Consider the following 8,371-nt stretch of genomic DNA (forward strand, 5'->3'; position numbering starts at 1 on the left):
TCTGGAACATCAAGGTTAATATGGGATTTTAGGCGAATATTGTACAACTGTAATTTTCCTGGATTTTTGTAGCTGGTGATTCATACCTACATTGTTAACTAGCGACAGGGCTCCTAAGGAGGATCATACTTAAAATCGTGCTTGCTCTGTAGTGGGCCACGCGTTCCGCGCTCGGATTCTGAAGTCATCACCCTAGAAACACACTTGGACACCTGGCCACACTCCCCGCATGCCAGCTGCACATTTCGGAGCAATGCTGCCACCTCGTGGTAGAAATCCTAACAGGAGGTTCCGGCTGCCCTCCAGGCAGGTCGGATTTCTCACAGAAACCAGAGGTTCTAAAAGGCAGAAACCACCGCATGCCGGCTTGTGTGTGCACCACCGTCCTTGGCCACCACAGCGCATCCTGAGAATGCAGACTGAGTGCTGAGCGGCCCGAGAGCATCGCCTTCCGCAGGCCTGGCTGTGAGAGTCCGGACCACGCCAGCGTTGTCCTGAGCGAACACAGTAGGCTGAAAAAATCTCCAATGCACGGTTGTTGCTAAAACGGCACTGAAACCGATTTGGGGGGGGAATTCAACATTCAGAACCCGACCCCTTGGCCGCTTCAGGCAGAAACCTGTGTCGAAGCTGTGAGTGAAGATAACAATAGCAACCGCATCCTTAATTAGCACTGAAAGCAGCTACCGAGGGATGCTGGCGCTCGGGAACCCTTCTCTGGGTCCCCAATCACGCACTGCCGCGAGCCAGAATTCCAGAAGCAGAAGCAGAGGTATGGCCCCTTCTGCGGCTGAAACCATTGCGCTCCTCACACCCACACCCTCACCCTCACAGCGCTGAACCCTAGTAAAGATTCGCAAAGGAAAGGCAACCTGCACTGGCCGTCTGAAATACCGAAACACATTTTAAATTCGTCCCAGGATAGAAGTATTAAATTTTTACAGCTAAAGTCATTATTCGTTGAATATTTAATTTAAGCGAAGTGCATGGGTTTTTTTAAAGCCAAAAGCTAGTATTTTAATCATCAATGACTTGGATTAGTGGAAACCTTTTTTTAAAATTATTTATGAATAAACTACTACTAGAAAAATAAAAACGTATATGCACATTTGTTAACATATATTTTATTTTATTGTAGCTACTTATGAAAAATAGATATGCAATTATAGATGAAACCAATGCAATATCATAAACATTATGTGTAACCAACTTTTCCCAACCTAAGTATACTTAATTTTCTCTTAAAAATACTGTTTTTAAGACTTTAAACTGATGATAATGTATTAAAACTGTTTTATGTGAGGTGCATGTGGATGTGTAACCATAGCTTTGAAACTATTCTTAAAATTTACAGAATACCAATAATGCGTTTGACCATGAGTTCACACAACTACGGACCTTGCTCATTTTAACCTAAGCATGCTGGAGTCTTTTCAATTACGGTGTGTTTAACTTTGCTGTGGGCTATTGGATATCATAATCATTAGAAAGCATCCTCATTCTCAGAGGTTGCCCACCAGCCAGAACGTCAGTGTAGTGCGGATTTTTCTGCAACAGAAAAGGGTTAACAACATGGTATACCAAAGGCTCCCAGCCTCTTAGGTGTTAGGCCCTGCATTCTGCCCATTCCTTCCCCTGTGGGTTGGAGTCACCCATGATATTATTTTAATTTCGGGGTTTGGTGGTGGGATGTGCATGCAGGTGGGTGGGGGTGGGGGAATGACCCTACCAGGTAAATTAACTTGCTGTGAGTGAGGGAGGGATGTTTGTGAGCTTGAGGAGTCTTCACTGAGGGGCTTCAGGGATGATGTTTAGACCCATCGTAAGCAGCCAGGATGGAGAAGCTTTGTAACAGGGAGTCTTCATCAGTCTCTAAGGACAGCCGTGCCACTCTGAAATGTGCTCTTCCACCCAAGCTCCCCTAACAGAAACTTTCCTGAAGCTATAGGGACACTGGGATGGGAGAGGAAGGGAATTACAGTACTCAGTTTTCAGAGATCAACAAATACCTTATACCATTTCAGCTTAAGGGGTAGAAGCACGTCACATTCTTGAGAGACAACTTACTGTTGGTGAAGGGGTGTGAAAGTGTCACAGAGCTCACGGCAGAACAGAGAGATCCAGGGGACTCCGTTTAAGTCAAGAGTCACACACATCAAGCAAACACAGCCAACAGCCTTAGATAGATAGATAGATAGATAGATAGATAGATAGATAGATAGATAGATAGTTAGATAGATAGATAGATAGATAGATAGATAGATACACAGATACATAGATAGATAGATAGATAGATAGATAGATAGATAGATAGATACACAGATAGATAGATAGATAGATAGATAGATAGATAGATAGATAGATAGATAGATAGATAGATAGATAAAACAGTGCCACCTGGATTCAGAAGGAGAGTTTGGAAGGAGTAAAAATTAGCAACTTTAATATTCAGTAGAATTTGAGGGCTTTAAAAAGTAATTAATGTTGATGAATGTTCACTTACTTATGTAGTGATACCCATGGTTTTGTTTACTCATTCATGTGTAGCTATTTGCATAATTGTGTCTGTGTGGCACTACCCCTTTTAATTACTTAATATTTTTTTTAATTTTAGAGTATATACTAAAAGAGGTTGTGGTAAAAAAAAAAATGCTAGCAAGTGCATCAAGGGAAGGATACATTTTTAGAATAGTGACATTCTCTGCGTAAGATGGTTGGTGATGGAACCAGAGTGACTATTTCCTCAGCACTCACAAAGTGAAACTCTTTCTAAAAATCTTTATCAGTTTGAACACTACAATTTCCAACATTTGCCCACCACAAACATTTTGTAAAGCCCTGCTCTCCTGTGCAGTATTGTGAATAATTTATTCAACAGTGAGGCAGGAATTTTAACTGATAGCATTTAGTGAACCTTCTAAATTGGTGAAACTTCAACATGCCTCAGCTTCCAAGAAATGCCAATGTCTATTTTTACACCCCTGCCTCTACTTAACAGAAAGCCAAGTGCCTCACCCCGCAGCTGCTGAAGCTGCCAATGCCAAACCCATTATTTATTATTCCACCTACAGTGTCGTGGGAGTGCCGCCTTGTGCTGTCTCTAGGTTGGTGTATATTCTATTTGATATTCCTGTGATCAAGGGGGAGGAGTCATGTCCTTAAAGGGGTAAGTTCCACCAGGCCTGAGCAGAGGTCATAGTAAAAACTGTTTGGTGGGTGTCCTGTACATGTTCACACAAGCTCAAGTTTAGTTTAAAAAAAAAACATTAAAACAAAACAAAACAAAAAACAAAAACAAACAAACAAACAAAAATGTGTAGTGGCCTAGGCTCTGGAGTCCAGATGCCCAAGGGATGCACTGTGGGTGACTGCCATGCCCCCTTGGAACACTCTCAGTCAAGAAAAGATGGGTTCTCTGTCTGCTTCTGACCTTTTGTTTTATATTATAAAATGTGCATAGTTGTGAGCTCCAAAGTCTTTAGTAGCCATTACATTTTCACGTACAACTTAATCTGATAAAACAATATCATTAATGGAAAATTATGGAAAAATGACCAAATTCCTGCTCTCCAGAATCCAGAGGAAGAGTAACTGAGAGGAGATATTTCTGCCTTTGGGTCTTAGACACACGGGGCGCAGGGAGGGGGGGAGAAGATAATGCACTGGGGGCATGCAAGTACCAAGTGCTGAGGACTGAGGATTATGCGTTTGAATAAAAATGTCTTCATTCTTGAAGTACCACAGTGCAGTCAGCAGATCCAAGTCTGTTGGGAAAACCCTACAACTGATGCATGTGTTTCTCCAGATTCAAGTTGTTTCCCTTTGGAAGTAACAGTGGGTGTTCTAAAACCTTCACGACTGTTCTTGGCTGCCCTTCCAGCATGCTTACTGTCTGAAACGATGAAGATGCCTCTTTCTTCAGACCACAGCTGAGAGACTGAACTAGACATCTTAGCCATTTTGGACTCTGATTCCTTTCAGGTTAATCATACTACTGTTAGGTGCTTGTTTGAATTCTCACCAAATACACACACACCCTCTTCCAGTCCTTTACATTGCTCAGCTGTCCCTAGACCGGCCAGCCGAGAGCCTTCCTGTGCATTAGATGCTCCTGGTGACTTGACTTCACCATCCAGACAGGAAAGCTGGTTCATGTCCCACCCGCTCCTTCATGACTCTGAGCTGAGGACAGCTTATGGTTGCAGTGATCAATGAATGCTGTCAGAGGGCTATGTCCTGCTGTCACACTCTGAACATCCCCAAAGTAGGGAGGTCTTTGGCAATGGCCCTGCCACCTTACCTGTTTGCTCAGCCATGCTGCTGAACCTGGGGTGGTCCTTCCTCCTGGTTTCACACAGCCACACTGAGCTCTGAGGAGACTCAGTGACACTGTGGTCTGTGCCTACCCCAAGTCACAGTTCAGAAAGCATGGAGGCTGGTAGTCAGAAAGACCCTGGGCAGTGAGGCCCCAAGACCCTCATCTTGCCTGGTCCATATGAGGGGTCCTAATGGGACCCACCAGTCTCTACTGGGCTCCAACAAAGCCCCTTTAATTGACTTCTTATGAATGGACTGTTTTCACTGTGGTTTCAAATTATCTAATATAGCAACTTCTCCAGCCCATTAGCCTCTTTATATTTACATTTGACTTTCTGAGATAAAGGATATAGAAGTGCTCCATAAGCCCAAAAGTACCTGATGCAAGTAATAGGTTCCTCACCAATCAGATGCTGTAACCAACTACTCAGTTGATATCATAGATAAAGTCCAAGACTCAGGGCCACTCGACTTCTGTCCCATATTCTCAATCAACGTCCCAGACAAACTACCTACTCCTCTTTCTGGACCCCAGTCACAATGTGCCGAGCAGTCCACTGCCTCTGTTACCATGCACTACACTCCTTCAATTTGCCTCTGTAAAATACTCCAAGAGGCAAGCGCAGTTTTCCAGAGCTAAGGCTCCCACGTGGTACATAGTAGCTCTTCACTCCATAGGAATGAGTGGAACACCTTCTCCTCCTCCCAGCTCTCAGAGGTACTGCCATGGGACATTGCAATAATGACTACCTTTATTCCCCAGGGAACAAGTTCATCAACACCTAACCTAGTGTGGCTTCTCCTTATGCTCCCTACGCTGTCTGTCAGAGTCTCGTCTCCACCCACAGCGCTTCACGTTTCACTTGGTACCCACTTTCAAGCTCCATATCTTCAAGGCTGTGAGAAAAGTACAGAAAAAATTTCCTTGCCTCCTGGTTGTTACTACTGGCCAATCATGCTCCTTCTTCTAACACATTATTCTTTTAAACAAAACAGAGGATTTCTGTTAACACTCCCAGCCAGGATCCCTTGAGTTCTCTCTACATAGATTGGCCTTTTTGTTCTTTTTCTAAAATTCCCTCCCAAAGATTCCCAGGAACTACAAGGTCAGCTAAACATCCTTGTCCCCAGCCTTCCCGCTTTCAACTGATCAGCAGATCAGCATCAGTCCCTCCCCCTCCCTTCTCCCCTCCCCCCACACCAGGTTCTATACTTGCCCCCTTTTTTTTCCCTGCTGTCTCAATTAGGGTTTCTATTGCTGTGATAAAACACTGTGACCAAAAGCAATGTGTGTGTTTGGGGGGGGGGGGGGAGGGTTGATTTCAGCTGATGATTCTCCATCGCTGAGGGAAGTCAGGGTAGGAACTCAAGGCAAGAAACTGGAGGCAGGAACTGAAGCTAAATCCATAAGGAATGCCATCTATGGCTTGCTCTCCATGGCTTACTCAGCATGCTTTCTTATACACCCCAGGACCACCTGCCCTTGAGTGGTCCTGCTGACAGTGCCCTGGGCTTCCACATCAACCTTAATCAAGAAAAATGTTCCACGTACTTGGTTACGGGTAATCTGACGCAGGTGTTTTCTCAGTTGAGATTCCTCTTCCCGGATAACTTGAGCTTGCGCGTTGAGCTGGCAAAAGCCAGCCAGGACCCTTGGGGTCTACTTAACTGACTGCTTCTGCTTTCTTCTCTTTGTCTTTAGTTCTCCGACCAATGGCATGCTTCACGGTTCGTCCATCGACAGCTCTCCCTCTTTTCGGGTCAATTATTCACTGCGAAGATTTAAACTGGCCTCCGAGCACAGGAGAAGCAATTGAGGCCCAGCTGCAACCATTTTTCGCTGCAGAACATGGGATGTTTCCTCAGAAGCGGGCAGCGTCTCCTCTGGAGCACACCGACTAGGTGTCTTAGTGACTGGATCTGGGGGTCTCTCCCTCCCTCTCTCCTCCCTCTCCTCCCTTCTCCTCCCCTCCTTTTCTATCCTTCCCCTCCAACAGTCTTTCCCCACCCCACTTCCCCTCTCTTTTGCAGTATCCCGACTCCCTTTTCCGGCATCACTGTCTCTCACTTCCCCTCCATCATCACTCTGGAACCTCCATTGGATTCTGTTTCTCTCCCATGCTCTTCCTCCCTTACTGACCTCCAAGCAAATTGTTTCTTCATAGTATTTTCCCAGCACTATTTTCTTTCCATGGAACTGTGACCAACCACACTGAGCTTTTCAAAAGGCCCTCCCTCAGGCTGGGCGGTGGTGGCACATGCCTTTAATCCTAGCACTCTTGAGGCAGAGACAGGCGGATCTCTGTGAGTTCCAGTGAGTGCCTACAGGGTACTCTGTAGAGTGAGTGCCAGGAAAAGGTGCCAAAGCTACACAGAGAAATTCTGTCTCGAAAAACAACAACAACAAAAAGGTCCCTCCCTTTGTTATGGGATCAACAACTTCACTTGGTCCTAGTATCTTTTGAGCATCGTGGAGATAAATCTCCTTTTCTTTCAAGGCATGGCCAGGCAAGAATTCGCCCCACAAACCTTCAGAGGTTACAATGAAAATCATCTCTTAGGTCAGAATTCTGTGCATCTCATGCTTCAGTCTTGTCTTCCTGTTAACGAACCTACTTGCCCTTTTCCAGCATGTATGTTGGTCCTTCCATGTCCTCTGTCCCTTTGCTTGGTAAATTGTCACCCTGTTTGGAGGTCCTGCAGTCTGCTAATCAGCCTGTTCTTCCCTCCATGGTCAATAGCTTGTCTTCTGACTCTCCGCCTGCTCTCACATGTGCATTGTTGCTATCCTTTTCTTAATTGCTCTATATTAAACAAAAGATGTCATCATATCAAACAAGGAGATCAGACCTGAGATGAATTATGAGTGTGAGTATGCTCTATCTGAAGTTGAGCACAGAAACAGCCATTTCCAAGGGTAAAAGGACTGATCCGAGTCATGTTGGTGTCACCAGAAAGACGACAGGGGACAGATGCGCCTCTCAGAGTGGAGTCCCAACCCTTCCGTGGGACTGAGATCTTACCTCGCTTCCCTTCCTCTGCATCATGTGACCTAGATCCACTGTTCTTACTCTTTGAGTGAATGAATAGTGTGGATAATTGTGGGCCAAATCCAAAGAGATAGAGTCTTAGAAAGATGATTCCCTGAATATGCTGGAAAGAAACACACACACACACACCGATTGTAATATGCACACCTTGAATAGACTCCCATCATATTACTGAATACTACCCAGTTTACTTAACTCGATAAATTCTTCAGGACATCATAATAGTTATTATTCAATGCTTGCTTTTTGTTTTCTCACTAATTCACTTATTGTGATGCTAAAGATTGAACCCAGGGTCTTTCTCATGTAGGCAGATATTCTACCACTGAACTATATTTCCAGCCTCAGATGCCTATATTTGCAATGAAAATGGAGACAGTAAATACAATATTAAAATTTTTTAAAGAAATAAACCAAAATAAAGTATCTTTAAAGAATATAGAAATTAATTTTAGGGTAAATGTTTGGCCAAAGGCTTCTCTTTGAAACCCAACCACCGTGATAGTAGAACAAGTTGGGTCTGTTTTCATGGAAGTTTGACCCATGTAATATTCCAAATTAGCAGTGCCCTGGCGAAGAGATACTAATCGTGTGCACAAATGTGGTGTTGAACGTGATGTTGGACCTGACTCTGTCTCTTTTCCATTCTTACAACCAAACACCTGACAACAAGCAGTTTGAAGGAGAATGGAATGATTTTGGCTCTAAATTTGAGAGGAACATGGAGAGGCATGCTCACATCTCAGCGGAACAGGAAGCAGAGAGCTGGGAAGTGGGCTGTTGGCTGGTTCTCCTCTTCCCCCTGGCCTGTAATTTAGGCCTCAGCACGTGGAATGGCTCCCTAGCACGTCTTCCCTCCTCGGCTAATCCTCTCTGGAAACCAGGTGTGTCTTCTAGGAGGTTCTAAATCCAGCTGAGTAGACGGTGAAGCCTAACCGTCACAGCATTCCTTTTCAGCTTTTCTCACAAAGTTTCCGAGCCAGCGTAAGTTGCTATGAATACTG

At 44.5% G+C, this 8,371-nt stretch overlaps 1 long non-coding RNA gene across 1 annotated transcript; it reads left to right on the plus strand.

Annotated features, from left to right (window-relative positions):
- Positions 1 to 301: 301 nt before the first annotated feature.
- Positions 302 to 7,793, plus strand: LOC128113023 (uncharacterized). Its single transcript, XR_008219307.1, has 2 exons — positions 302 to 772; positions 6,020 to 7,793. It is a non-coding gene; the product is annotated as an uncharacterized LOC128113023 (long non-coding RNA).
- Positions 7,794 to 8,371: the final 578 nt, after the last annotated feature.

This window comes from Peromyscus californicus, unplaced genomic scaffold (genome assembly GCF_007827085.1).
Source record: "Peromyscus californicus insignis strain IS unplaced genomic scaffold, ASM782708v3 Scaffold_17__1_contigs__length_78620276, whole genome shotgun sequence".
In the NCBI taxonomy this organism is placed as follows: Eukaryota; Metazoa; Chordata; class Mammalia; order Rodentia; family Cricetidae; genus Peromyscus; species Peromyscus californicus.